We start from the raw sequence: 16,108 nt of genomic DNA on the forward strand, positions 1-16,108 counted from the left end.
AAGTTAATAGTTTGTATAGCCGCTTGATGTTCAATGATAGTATATAGTGCGCGGACATCCCAGGTTGCAAGTCGGTATGATGGTTTCCAGGTTATTTTACTGATTACCTTGATAGTATCCGTGGTATCTTTAATAAACGCCTTTAGTTTTGGTACACGCCGCCTTAATATGTTATCAATATACTCAGAGATTCTCTCCATTAACCATCCAATTCCACTGAGTATTGGCCTTCCCTCAGGAATCTTGTCAAACAGTTTATGTATTTTTGGTAGAAAATACATGGTTGGAATCACTGGAGTTTTATTTGATAATGCATATTTTTCATCATCCGTAATCAGACCTTTCCAATGCCATTCATGTATCTGTTCTTCCACTCGAGTTATAATTTCCACTATAGGGTTACCTGGTAGTTCCAGATAGCAATTTGGTGTTGTCAGGTGATTCTGAGCCATATTAATGTAGTCCTCTCTATTCATCAATACAATATTTCCGCCTTTATCGGCCTCCTTTATAACAATTGTTTTATCATTCTCCAGGTCTTTCAATGCTTGTCTTTCCCCCTTTGTTAGGTTCTGTTTGTCCACGTTCATTCTAATTTTGTCATACATATTATATATGTCTCGTGATGTTGCTTTGTAAAATACTTCAATCATGTTTTCATTTGAAAGTTGCGGTGAAAATTTAGATTTAGGTTTAAGTTCCTTCTCTATAAGGCAAATCGGTCTGATTTTCAAGTCATAAAGTGTATTGTGAATTTCACTATCTTCACCATCTCCCAATGATTTTAAAGTATGAATGTTCTCAATATCCTCCATGGTGAAATCAGTTTTTATCAGTACTTGCTCCGTCTGTGCAATGCCACTCTTCTGTGTGGTGGCAAAAAACTTTTTCAATCGTAGTTTTCTTACAAATTTGAATAGATCAATCTGAGTATTAATAAGATCCAATTTGCAAGTCGGGGCAAATGATGGTCCTTTGTTCAATACTGTTTTCTCTTCATCAGTTAAGATACGTCTTGATAGATTCATCACCAAATCAATTATTGTTTTTTCCTGGCTGCATCCCGGGCGGCCGCCCGCGTTAGACGTCGAAAATCTTCCTGTACATCTGGGTTGCCTGTGTCTACAACCCCCCTCCTTCCTCTCCTCCTTGGGTAAAAGTACTCTTGGTTTGTGAATTTGGTAGTTGAAAACGGACCTGTTTTTGATTTCCTACTCTCGTTCCTTTCTTATATCTTCTTATTTGATTTAAAAAGCCAGCATGTTGTTGATGACTGGCTTTAGATGTATCTTGTCGTGGTTCCTCTCCCTCAGCTCCTTCCTTTTCTGATTCTGAGTCCACCTCTGAGCTGCCAGAGGATGTATTCGGTGTACTGGCCTTGGATAACGGTTTTGTAAATTTATCACATTTCTCCTGAAAAGTATATACACGATCCTCTTTATAGTCCCTTTCGTCCCTGAAAAATTTTCGCAATTAACCTGGAAACCATCATACCGACTTGCAACCTGGGATGTCCGCGCACTATATACTATCATTGAACATCAAGCGGCTATACAAACTATTAACTTTGAATTTAGACAGGACTCGGCATCGCACTACCAATGCATACAAATGCTGAAGGAGATGTTGGCAGTAACATTAGAAAATAATGTTTTCTTGTTTGATAATAAATACTATCAGCAGAAGAAAGGGATTGCTATGGGCACTAAGTATGCACCGGCATTGGCAAACCTCTTTATGGGAATGTTTGAGGAGAAAACAGTATACAAGGATGAGGCATTTAAACAACATATGATTCTATGGGTCCGGTTTATTGATGATGTCTTTATAATTTGGGATGGAACGAGTTCAGATTTGAATGAATTTAAAATTAGACTAAATGATAATGATCTGGGCATTGAATTTGTAGGCCATGATGATGAGATGTCCATGAATTTTTTGGATCTGACCATTTTTGTACAGAACAATAGATTGGCAACACAAACTTTTCGCAAAGAAACGGAGGTGAACTCAACCCTTCATGCCAGTAGCTGTCATCACAAACCGGTAAAATGGAATGTCCCGAAAGGGTAATTTATCAGAGCGCGTAGAAACTGTACAAATACTAATGATTTTAAGACTGAATGTGAATTACTGCTGGACCGCTTTGAACAGAGAGGTTATTCGAGGAAATGCATTGGAGCAGCAAAACAAAAGGTAGCCAAATTAACCTGGGAGCAGACTCTGATGCCCAAAGAAATAAGGAATGATACTGAGCATATGATGATTAATTTTATTACAACATACAGCTCTAATATTGCAGTACTGAAGAAAACTTTAAATAAAAACTGGCATCTTCTACAACTTGATCCTCACCTAGCAGGTTGTATTGGAGAGAGACCAAGAATGATATATCGGAAGGCTAAAACTTTGAAAATGACCTTGAGCCCTTCTCTTCTACCAGATGTGAAACCTGAACCTAGTAGAACATGGTTGGATCGAAAGATGTTAGGGTTCCGAAAATGTGGCACATGTACCATGTGTGAATTTGCACATGATATGACGATGGAATTTGTGGACTCAAGAGGGACGAAAATGAAAATAAAAGAAAATATAAATTGTCGCTCAAAATACACAATATATGCGATAATATGTCCATGCAAGATGATTTATATTGGGAGTACGATTAGGGAAATTAGGTTCTGTATAAGAGAACATTTTTCAACTATTGGAAGCCAGGATGCAACATTACCGCTGGCACAACATTGGCAGCTCAAACATCAAATGGAAAACAAAAAATCTCTGAGGTTTATTGGACTGCAGAAGATACAAATGGGGAAAAGAGGTGGAGACCTAGAGGAGAGACTAAGACAGATGGAAGCCAGATTGATATGCAAATTTAGATCGATTAGGTTTGGTCTCAACCATGACAATGAGATGGGACATTTTCTCTGACTTTGAATGCTCATACATATCATGAAATGAAAGGATATCATTTGGGTATGATACCTTTAATCTGGTAGAAGGTAACAATGGGTATTGAAATGGATGAACTCTTTTATTTTTTAAAATAAGTTGATCCTACATGTAACATGTATATAATGATACATAATAATGTATGTAAGGGTATTTTGTAATACTGAGTTTTTTCAATAACAATTATTTGTATCAAGATTGACATGAGTACGTATAAATACAATTAATTAGATCATCGGGGAGGTCCCGACAGAGATGAGCAATAGTGTTATGTAAGGGTGGCTAGTGGTCAATAACATTCGACACACCTTAAAATCGAGGGTAGATGTCCAATTAGAAATATAATTATAATTATGTAACATGCAAATGGGTGATCGGGGAATACGACACATCATCATGATACAAATAATGACAAAGTGAATGGATGATGTGCGTGTCTTTAAACCTTTCCAATATGGCCGCTTTGTGAAACGATCTTAGAAAGAGAAGAAGGTGGATTCATGTAACCATGGTGATGCTATACATTGCATGGTGGATCCCCGTGACGGCTTATTACTGTTCGAGGCCGACGCGAGGAGACGGATTGTTACTAAGCAGAAGGTAGGCTAACAGCGGTGGGTCTCCGAACGAGGGGAAAGAGACGTTTTTTGCATGCCCGCAGTCGGGCATCCCAAATAACCATATGGGAGTCCATTTAGACCGGGAACGGTGTGCTAACGGGGAGAATGTTTAACCAATTAAGGATAAACCGAAATTGATTATAATTCAAGGTGTGTTGAGTAACTAAATAGGACTACATAATGATAAACTGAAACTGATTATAATTGAAGGTGTGCTGAGTGACAAAGTAGGTGTACAGGACTGTAAAGTGGAGGGATATATTTATGGTCATACGAGAGGTTGAGATTAAACAAAACCTTTTGAGAATTTATAGATTAGATTTGTGTGTGCTAATAACAATTTAGATTGGAAATATTTATTCTGCATTATTATTTTTACTCTAGGGAATTACCCGGGACTTATGGAATAAGATGGGTAAGAAATTTTAATTTATCCATTTATTGCACTCACACGTGCATTTATGCATTTATTACTGTGTGTCGAATGGAGATTTACTGCAATCCACTAGAGGGAATAATACTGTAGATTATAACATATGATAGAACCAATATACAAGGCATATTAATGAGAACTTGTATTTAATATTGAAACCAAAAATATATAAATGTGGACTTATTCATGATTAATTATTCTAAAACAATATTTCTTTGTTTCTTTGTTTGTTATTTTATCTTTATTATTTTGTTTTTCTACTTTTTCATTGCTCTTTTGTAATTTTTGTTGTTTTGCATTTATTGTGACTTGGATGTACATATTGATTTAACTATATGTATTGCGGTGTAATGCAATTGTAAATTATTTATTATTTATTATCCATTTTTCAAAATACATGTGTATTTATATTACATAACCCTCTTTTTTGCCTGAACCCTTTGGGTACAAATTTATGAACAATTTATGTAAAACAATTATGCGAATAGAATTTGATGTGTACCGTATCAAGCCCTGTTTTGTTTTGAGAAAGGCTCTTGAGAAGCCGAAACACGTGTTAACAAGAATTAAAGGGCAAATAAGGAATAAAGGAGGTTTTTTTTGAAATTTTTGAATTAACAATTGTGGTGCAATTCTTGAGTGGCAGATTATCTATTCATATTAGTAACCAAGGAGGTAGGGGATTGGTTCCTCCAACAAATGCCACATAGGATGCGACACGGCTGAAAGGCTAAATTTAAACCATCTAGGTCGCCAACAGGAGAGGTTGTACCGACAAATATCCCAAAACACTAATCTGCAAAATAAGGTAAGTTGAGAAGAAGGCTCATGGAAGAGACAAGGAGAAGCTCAATTCCACGGCACGAACAAAGTCCGAGAGCCTGATAGCAGAGGAGCCTGAGAGGACAGGACCGCGTAGAGTGAAAGGTAGACAGCAAGTGAACTGGAAACGGCAAGAGGTGGACAGACATAATAGAATGAAAGCTGAGTGTAAACAGCACCGGCGAGGTACCGGAGTGAGAGACGATGGAAGTTAGAGCAGGCAACAGCAACCAGAACCGAAGGTGAGAAACAAGCAGGTGGTATCCTTCAAGGGAAAGAAACCAAAAAGGCAAGGAATCAAGTAGAATGCAAAGGCGGTAAGAAACTTGGCAGAGTATCGGAGCGTTGGAAGTTTAGACAAAACAAACAAACAGATACAATGCCCTGAGAGGTGGGTGTGGTTAATATTTATAGGCTCTGCCACCATGTTGGATGAGGACTAGAGGTTAGTGTCTATTCCTTGCACAAATCAAATCCTGACAACTACTCCTAATTTGGTTAATCCGAAACCTTAAAGAAACTCGACAACCAATACAGTGTTTTCACGTTCATTTTTTATTTTATTTGTAAAAATAAAATAAAAATGAACCTGAATACAGTGTTTTCACCATTGACAAACACACAAATCACAGTCTCCCAGGCCATTAAAACCCTTGGAGTTTACGTAGACTCCAACTTCTCTTCTATATGACTAGACTGGTACATGCAATTGCTTCCTCAGCAGTCTACCACTCTAAACTACTCAAGGCAGCTAGACACTTCCTGACTAAACCAAATTGCCTGACCAAAGCCAGAACCATAATTGGTGCCCGACTTGATTACTGCAATGCCCTCCTGGTATGCACCTCTACAAAAATAACTCTGAACTGTCCAAAATAATGCGCTCCGGCTGCCATCGGCATCCCCAGAAGGGACCACATATCAGTTGCCAGGAAACAAGCCCACTGGCTTTCCATTAAAGAACGTGTCATCTTTAAAACACTGGCCTTCACACACAAATGCATCAACCACGCAAGCCTCCAGTACCTAACACAAAGATTTACCAGACCACCTACAGCTAGATCAACCAAAACCCCATACACCAACCTACTCTCAGTGCCCAAGGTCATAAGAACACGGGTGTTAGGAAAGATTTCATAATTGTATATAATTTTCCCTCCATCTGTCAACCCCCAAACTTTTTGCTACTGTTTGGACACCATTGGCTGACTTTGCCAGAGAAGCACAGCTTTCCGCTGCACTCCTCTGGGAAACTGACATGCCCTTAAGACAGTCAGCCCTGGGAGACTTTGTTTCCCTTAGTCCTTTCCTCATGTTGCAACTGTTGTGCAACATGTAGCAAGTGTGCAATGTATTTTACCATACAGCACACTTAGGTCTATAGTAATTTCCAAAGGCCCTAGATACTCTCGCTGGACTTTTTATGAACTGTGCAGATGTGTCATGGACAGGACTGCTGGCAGCTATCTTTTCACATTATTTTTAACCCTTTTCTGCCATGTTAATCGTGTTAACCACATTTGGCACGAATAGGTGGCCTGGCTCCAAAATGGCCATGCCACGAGGTTCTTTGTCCTGGCCTTTGGCCATCTTGCCCCTTCACCTTCTCCAGGTCGAGCAGACCCGGGTCAGTCCTTATTTGGTCATGCACTTTCCCGCAAATCCCAATGCTTTCGTAGGCTTCTGCATGCCTTGTGTGTGTGCCTCCAGGATGTGGACTGGAATGCCTGATTCCAATACACATCCTGGGTGCCAGAGAGTCTGGAGTGCCATGAATGCCTGGGACCACCGTGGTCTGTGATTGGTCCATTTATGGAGTGTGTGTTTGTGAGCATATCTCCCATTGGGTCCTATCCATTTTGACACGAAGGGAACTTTGGATAAGAGGAGGCTGAAAACACCACTACCATGTTGATCTCCTGAGTTCTCTCTGAACAAAGGATAGGAGCCAAGTATCCTGCAACTACGAAGCTGAGTTGAGGAACCACTGGCGACCCGCTGGAAGGTTTGACACCCTGAGCCCGCTGTCGTCCCGTCAGACCCCTCTGCATCTGGTCGTCCTAGAAGGTCTGCAAAGGTGCTTCGGCCCATTGCAATAGTGGGACCAACTATTCTCGGCACCTTCATCAAACCCTGCAAGTAAGCTTTCTCAGAAGTGTCCCTGGTCCAACCAGTGGACTGACCACCTTACCCAGTTGCTTTGCTTTGTCACCGCCACCGTTTCGAGAAGGCTCTCGAAACTTGGTATACTGCTAGCTCTGTGTCCCTGGCACCCGTACACCGAATTTTGTACATTTGGCATTCCCAGGTCTGAAATTAGACGAGTGCGCCAGGACCGGAGTAAATGCAGTTACCGTGTGGCCCTGCCACGGCAACAACCTGTGCAAGTTTGCTGCATTTGTGACCCTCTTGCCCCTGAAGCCTGCTGCAGTGAAACTGGGCTGATTCCTCCACCCAGAGCAGAGAAATTGCCATTGTCCCGTTTGGGAATCATCGCTGTATTTTAGGAACTGAAAGGTGCTGAGACGTCCTTTTTGCCGCATTCGAACCTGCAAGCAAAGTCGACTGAGCTGGTGAAGTTTGGGTCTGCTTGCCTCGCGGACCGGTGAGTACTCCTTACCCCAACCGGTGGCCCGTAGTGCAAGAGCCCATTTTTATGCACGAGTGGACCATGGGGGCCCCTCTCCTTTCCACAGCTATTGCAAAATAGCGACTCCATCCCGTATTCTCAAACTGCCTCTGCCCTCAAGTGGAGGTCCTTCTTGAATAGTGGGAACTTGTTCTGCATCATCTCGTCCACCTTCCCGAGCTGCTAGAGACCCCTGAAGAGACCCTGTTCTGCCCATTGGCAAAACCGCGTGCGTTTGCATTGCATGTACTATTGAGCACAAGGCTCCTCTCTTCTCACTGCCTCTTAGTTAGGTGTATTGTCGTTGTTGAACTGGGCATAAGGAATATCTGCACTGCCTATTTCCTTCCCATTTAAAACCCCAGTGGTCTTGTATATATATTGTATTGAGTGTGATGTATTGGTTTACTTAGTGTTACTGTGATTCTTTTACTATGGTATGTGTTACAAAAGCCTTGTAATAAATGTGTCTATATTTTTAATATAACACCTATCTGGAGTAATTTGTAAGTGTCCTTGCTCTGTGTGCTCATTGCGGTCCTTCAGTCACCCTCAACCCTCCTGAGACTTAGGGCCTCATTCCGAGTAGGGCGGTAAGGGATACCAGGCACCGGTAAGGAGACCGGTGCCGGTAATCCCTTACCTCCCTACTACGAGGTCCCTTAATGGGTCCCTTCCTTAACACCTGGTCTGACCAGGTGTTAAGGACAGGACCCGTTAAGGGACCTGGGTGCAAATAATGAGCTTGGCATTCGCCGGCCCGTTATTTGCGCCCTCCCCATTCCCATTGAGCCCTTTGGGGGCTCAAATGGGAATGGGGAATGGTTCGGTGAATGGGGACTTACTGGTCCCGCCAAGGTCGGACTGGACAGGTAAGTCCCCATTTCACTAATCCGGACACACTACCGTTATCGGTGGTAGTCATGGCACAAATAGCACCATGACTACCACCAACCCCGTAATGAGGGCCTAAGTCTTCACCACCTGCCATAGCGACCCTGATTGGTCTGGCTTGTCTAGAGGTTACCCTATTCCAAGAAACTAGGTTGGCCTTCTGAACCTCTGCCCCTCCAGGTCAGAGTTCAGAAATCCATTTTTCCAGCGGCGGGGGCTCCCGCTTCCCATTCATCGCTGCTACACATTGGAAGTACCTCCCCCCCAACCTCAGGAGACTATCATCCCACATAGCCTTCTGCAAAGCAATCAAAGCCCTGCTGTTTATCTGAACCTGCCAGTGCCTACTCTACAGGACAACAAATGTATAGTAATGTCCTGCCTGTAACTGCCTTATGCAACAAAGTCATCTATAAGTATCCTACGTTGCTACCCATGTAACCATAACTTTGCTATGCCGTATGTAACCTGTAAGCAACGTATGTACCATGTAACTAAGCCTCTCTCTTGTAACAGCGCCTCGATGCCCCTGGGCTGCCAGTGTGCTTTATAAATTAAATAAATAAATAAACTATTGGCTTTGTCAGTGCTTCTTTTAAAGCACAACAGAACATTGTTCACTAGGGCATCAATACCATTCTTAGTTAGATGGAACACTTTGAATTTGTTGTGAAATAATTATTAATAGGAAGAAGACTAGGACACAATGGCCACACATATTCTTGATAATTTGGGTCACAGATGAGATTTCTCAAAAACAAGCATCATCCTCTCTCACCTGCAGGTACCTGTAGATCCTGTTCAGAGTTGCCATGGCGAAGGATGAGGGTGTCGACAGGCCTCCAATGAGAGCAGCCAGAAGACCTCTGGTCCAGCAATTGTAGTTTGGAACTGGTTCATCTTGTCCTGATAAAAGGCTCCAGGTTCTGTGTATTGCATTGGCCTCATTGACATGTGAATCATAAATAGTGAAGCCCAGGGAAATATTGGGTAAAATGTCAGGGTTTCTGTTTATTTCCTCGATGGCATAAATAAATGCGAACAAATGTCGAAGATAACGCAGACTGAACCTACAAAAGAAGCAACATGGTTTTGAGAGTCTTGATATGATACGATATGATATTTTATTTTTATCGGGCTCGTACACAAGTGCTTCCGAGCACGACAAGGCAAGGGAGGGGAACAGGGGAGAACAAAACAACGATCTTACTAGGCCCAGTGACATGGAGAACGTGCAAGTGCATGGGAGGGAGGAGGGGAAAAGTGCATGGAAGTGGGGAGAGTGAAAAGTGCGAAGGAGAACAGATAAATAATAATAAATACAAATAAATAGATAATGGGGGCAATAAACAGTGGTCGTGCAGCCAGCAAGTGGCAAGTACTGTGTTTACGGCAGCAGAACTGTGTAAGTCTGAAAAGTGCATAAAAAGAATAATATGTGGGGTGGTGGGGGACTGCATGGGTACAGATACAGGCCACAAGGGGTCACCAGGAGACAGTGCAGGAAGGTGGCAGTGTGAGCAGGTACCTGGGTCCAGGGGACGGAGGGGGCAGATCAGCAGTGGAGAGGGGGAGCAAAGGCGGATGCAAAGAGAACAGTCTTTAGGTGCTTCTGGAACCGGAGATGGTTCTCCTCAAGTTTTTGAGTGGCAGGGAGGTTGTTCCAGAGGGAGGCCCCAGCCGAAGACAGAGATCTACCCCCAGCTTGTTTCTTTGAAAAAAGAATGACCCTGAGGGAGTTAGAGGAGCGAAGAGTTCAAGAGTGGAGGTATTTGCGGAGGGGTAGCTGAAGGTATTTTGGACCCAGGCCCCAGAAAGCCTTGTAGACAATGCAAAGGGTTTTAAATTTAATCCTTGCATCCACGGGGAGCCAATAGAGAGATTTCAGAGCTGGAGAGATACGATCCCAGGGCTTGAGGCCAAGGACAAGTCTCGCAGTTCTGTTCTGGATAAGTTGTAGAGGGCAGAGAGTAGAGGCAGGTAGATTTAGAAGGAGGCAGTTACAATAGTCCAACAAAGAGAGAACCATACCTTAGGATACCATGAGTTTCTGGGGGGATAAGAGCTTGTCCTGTAAATGATCTTACACATTATGCTATATTTGATCTTCACAAAAAAGACCAACTACGCAACCCATGACACATTATGCCATACCTGACCTTCACACACAGGACCAACTACGCAACCTATGACACATTATGCCATACCTGACCTTCACACAAGGACCAACAACGCAACCCATGACACATTATGCCATACCTGACCTTAAGACACAGGACCAACTACGCAACCCATGACACATTATGCCATACCTGACCTTCACACACAGGACCAACTACGCAACCTATGACACATTATGCCATACCTGACCTTCACACACAGGACCAACAACGCAACCCATGACACATTATGCCATACCTGACCTTAGCACACAGGACCAACTAAGCAACCCATGACACATTATGCCATATTGACCTTAACACACAGGACCAACTAAGCAACCCATGATACATTATGCCATACATGACCTTCACACACAGGACCAACAACGCAACCCATGGCACATTATGCCATACCTAACCTTAAGACACAGGACCAACTACGCAACTCATGAGACATTATGGCATACCTGACCTTAGCAGACGTGACCAACTACGCAACCCATGACACATTATGCCATAACTGACCTTAACACACAGGACCAACTAAGCAACCCATGCCACATTATGCCCTACCTGACCTTCACACACAGGACCAACTATGCAACCCATGGCACATTATGCCATACCTGACCTTCAAACACAGAACCCACTAGGCAACCCATGACACATTATGCCATACCTGACCTTCACACACAGGACCAACTACACAACCCATGGCACATTATACCAATCCTGACCTTCACACACAGGATCAACTAGGCCACCCATGACAGATTATGCCATGCCTGACTTTCACACACAGGACAACACTAGGCAACCTGTGACGCATTATGGCAAACCTGACCTTCACACACAGGGCCATGTCATTTATTTTTGTATGTATTTGTCTATTATAAAGAGCCAACCAAGGATAATGGCATTTCCTAGGGCCCTTTGAACAAAGGGAGAGGGGGCAAGACTTCTCAGCAGGCACAAGGAACATGCAGAGGGTGGTGTGAAGAGCTCAATCCATTACTAGTGCTAGCAGTTCATCAAAAGTGCTAGGGATGTAAGGTAATGCAGGGAGAGGCACTCAGCAATACAAGTGCTTGCAGTAACTCAAAGGTGTTGGGGATATAGGGTAGGGTAGGGTACGCAGAGGTGCTCATCAAAGAATGTGCTAGCAGTGCATCTAAAGTGCTAGGGATGTAGGAGTAGGGTAGGGAGAAGCACTGAGCAATACAACTGCTTGCAGTACATGGAAAGTGCTAGGGATGTAGGGCAGGGTATAGAGAGGTGCTTAGCAAGACACGTGCTAGCAGTACATCTAAAGTGCTAGGGATGTAGGAGTAGGGTGGGGAGAGGCACTGAGCAATACAACTGCTTGCAATACATTGGAAGTGCTAGGGATGTAGGGCAGGGTATAGAGAGGTGCTTAGCAATGCAAGTGCTAGCATTGATGTACTTAGCAATACAAGTGCTAAATGTACATCTAAAGTTCTAGAGAGGTAGTAGTAGGGCAGGGAGAGGTTCTTAGCAATACAAGGGCTAGTAGAACATCATAGGTGCTAGTGGTGTAGGGTATGGTACAGAGAGGCACTAGGAGTGCATCTAAAGTGCTAGGGATGTATGGTAGGGTAGATAAAGGTGCTTAGCAATACACGTGCTAGCATTGAGTTGCTTAGCAATACACATGCTAGCATTGAGGTGTTTAGCAATACAAGTGCTAGCAGTACATCTAAAGTGCTAGGGATGTAGGGTAGGGTAGAGAGAGGTGCTTAACAATACAAGTGCTAGCAATACAGGTAAAGTTCTAGGTATGGAGGACAGGGAGAGGCACTCAGCAATACAAGTGCTAGCATTGAATTGCTTAACAATACAAGTGCTAGCAGTTCATCTAAAGTGCTCAGGACGTAGGAGTATGGTAGGTAGAGGTGCTTAGCAATACACATGCTAGAAGTACTTCTACAGTGCTAAGGATTTAGGATAAGGTAGGGAGAGGCACTTAGCAATACAAGTTCTAGCAGTACATCAAAAGTGGTAAGGAATTAGGGTACGGTAGGGAGAGGTGCTTAGCAATAGATGTGCTAGCAGTACATCTAAATTTCTAGGGATGTAGGGTAGGGTAGGGAGAGGCACTAGCAGTACATCTAAAGTGCTACAGGGATGTAGGTTAGGGTAGAGAGAGGTGTTTAGCAATACAAGTTCTAGCAGTACATCTAAAGTGCTACAGGGATGTAGGGTAGAGAGAGGTGTTTAGCAGTACATGTGCTAACAGTACATCTAAAGTGCTAGGGATGTAGGGTAGGGTAGAGAGAGGTGCTTACCAATACACATGCTAGCAGTACATCTAAAGTGCTAAGGATTTAGGGTAGGGAGTTCCAGCATTGTGGTGCTTAGCAATACAAGTCCTATTGAACAGGGGTTTCTGACGCAGCCCTTTAAGACGAAATAGCAATACTTTGAGATGGATGGGGATGCAGAAGAAACTCAAACATCAATGATAAAACTAACTCAGGAAGTTGGCAAATAACATCTGTTTTATTAACAATATTCTAAAATAGGGAGTTGCAACGGACATCGACGATTCTCTCACTCAACGAGTTTCATAAAAAAACAGGTTATATAGCAAAAACTGATCATCGTTGACGTCATCCTACGTGACAAACTTCAAAAAGATATTTGGAAAAGTGATAGGCTTAAAGGGAACATCTAGGTATACGTTCGATACTTGTTGGGAAGGTGATTGGGTCTCTAACATCAGGTGGGGCAACTAAGCCTTCCTCTCATACAGGTCACTCTGAACGTCATCAAATACACAACATCCCATTGGTTACACAAACTATAGGGCTCTCTATTACGTGGCCCTCTATAATTGGTTGTCACCCCGTGATATTCCACTTACGCCAGCAGCACTCAGGCTGGCATCCAGGTGCTGGGGGCTGGTCCTACCCATAGCTTCCCACCAATTAGCCCTGGCATCCATCATCACACTTGCAGTCTACTTGTCAATTAAGCCTTTGAACTTTGTCGTGGAAATGTTCTTTGCTCTGGAGAATATGAGGGAGCATAGCATACTTTGTCTCCTGGAGCTGGCGTAGCATGTCATGATTATCTATTGTCACTCATCCATGTGACTGAAGACCATGTTTTAGAGTTCTGCTACATTTAAAATACCATTATTTAATGAACCTCTGACATCTTCATTGTTCTCGTGCCCGTCTTCTGAACAGGAGTTTGTTCTTTTCACACGTTTGTAACTACTGTTTGATCCTTCAGGCCCAGAGCAGCCTCGACTTCTTGCTGCTGGTCCAGCCTCGCCTTTCTTTGATTCCCCTCTGTAATTCAATTGATTTTCAGCTGCAACACACTGGAAAGGCCTTTCTTATTCTGAGTCCAGCTCTGCTAAAATGCGTTTGTGGAATTGTCCATAGTTCATACTTTGTCTGCTTGCGTTTCTTGCATCTGTACACGTGCAAAAGGACTTAATATCTTCATTGTTTCTGTAGCATAAACATCTTCATCTCAAACTCTAAATGTTGCTCATCTCCGACACTTTCTTAACGCCTATAGAATGTCTATGTTCTTCTGTCTCTGTTCTCTTTTGGGTGTGTCAGCCCTACTTCATGTGACATCAGCAATCTTCCCTTTTGCTCATTGCTCCTATTTGTCTGGAATTCGTTCAAATGGCCATCATACTGTCGTGTATGAAGGTATGGTTTTCTCAATGGGAACCTTGCTTCCAGGATTCTCCTTGGTATTGGTATTTTCACTGGCACTGCACGTGTCTCACACTCTGGTTCCCAGCATGTAGGCAACATGGGAGCGGTGCTTGAGGAGGGAGTACTTGGCTCCTTTTCTACACTAGCAGTACATCAAAAGTTCTAGGGATATAGGTTAGGTTAGTGAGAGGCGCTTAGCAATACAAGTGCTAGCAGTACATCAAAAGTGCTAGGGATGTAGGTTAGGTTAGTGAGAGGAGCTTAGCAATACAAGTGCTAGCAGTGCATCTCAAGTGATAGGGGTGTAGGCTCGGTTAGGGAGAGGCACTTAGCGATACACGTTCTAGCATTGAGGTGCTTTGCAATACAAGTGCTAGCAGTACATTTAAAGTGCTAGGGATGCAGGAGTAGGGTAGGGAGAGGTGCTTCACAATGAAAGTGCTGGGAGTGCTTCTTAAAAGTTATGGATATAGGAAAGGGTAGGGAGAGGCACTTAGCAACACATGTGCTAGCAGTACATCAAAAGTGCTAGGGATGTAGGGTACGGTAGGCAGAGCGCTTAGCAATACATGTGCTAGCAGTACATCTAAAGTGCTAGGGATGTAGGGTACGGTAGGGAGAGCGCTTAGCAATACATGTGCTAGCAGTACATCTAAAGTGCTAGGGATTTAGGGTAGGGCAGGGAGAGGCACTTAGCAACGCATTTGCTCGCAGTACATTGAAAGTGCTAGGGATCTAGGGTAGGCTAGGGAGTGTCAGCAGTCTACCAGTGCTAAGAGACATATGCAGATTGAAGGATAGTGGACGTGTAAGGCAAAGTGTTTGCTGGATCTTGCTATTTTTATGGGAATACGAGAGTGCAGGATTCCCAGGCAGAGACACCAGGAGGGAGGACTTTGTAGCAAAATTATAGCTCAGCATTCTAGGTCATAGTATTTCCTGAAGATGAAGGTTTTTAGAAAAAGTGGATTTCTATTTCTCTGAGGGCCACCGGTAGGCTGTTGCAGAGGGATGACCATGCCTATGGAACAGTTCTACCTTTCTCTTCCTCTTGAAAGCAACAATCACCAAAGCTTTGGGGCCTGAGGGTCTCAAGCACCCTTGTTCCACTAAGCTAGGTTGATTATGAGAGATAGATTGGGAGCCAGACTGATGCGTTTCCTGGGTTTGCGACCCATGAGCCTCGGCATATTCTTTATCAATTGAAGGTGGCAGGTAAAATTGTGAGGGAAATCAACTAAGAGACTGTTACATTAGTCCAGGCATGAAGGAACCCATGCAGAGGTGACCGGAACATGTTGAGAGATGTTGAAGAGCAGGAGGATGTGCTTCAGACTTTGCAATTGGTAATTGTATTGTTTTGTGGGTTCTTGAATGTACGGCACAATGGTATGGATGGAGTTGCCAAAATCGATAATCTGTGGTGATTAGGCAGTGAGTATTATTAATCATCAAGTCTTGGATCTCCTGCAGGCCGTCTGACATGTGGTGAGGCGAAAGGGCAGATGTCTTCATAATGAAAGCAATCTAAGGCCATTCACAAAGGTTTGACACGTTGTTGTGCAAGGTGCGATGCAGTGGCATTCTGAGACCGGTGGATGCATTGTGAAGTCTTTTGCATAACAGACTCTCTTGCTCTTCATTCAAGGCTAGACATTATGGGGACCTCTTTGATAGTGAACTACTACTGCAACAATTGATCACTGGTCTACCTCTGCTGCTCGTATTAACCTCCTCAACATTTGAAAAATGTGTCTTTCTTTACAAATTTCGCTTCAAAAAACTCAAATCTCCCCTCTCGTACTTCAGTAAACTTGACTACTGCTCCAACCTCCTCCTAGGCTGTCCTCTCTACTCCTTCCTCCCTCCATGTGCTTTTCAAGTTCCGTCTC

The sequence above is a fragment of the Ambystoma mexicanum genome, chromosome 2q (genome assembly GCF_040938575.1).
Source record: "Ambystoma mexicanum isolate Mex_15411 chromosome 2q, UKY_AmexF1_1, whole genome shotgun sequence".
Lineage (NCBI taxonomy): Eukaryota > Metazoa > Chordata > Amphibia > Caudata > Ambystomatidae > Ambystoma > Ambystoma mexicanum.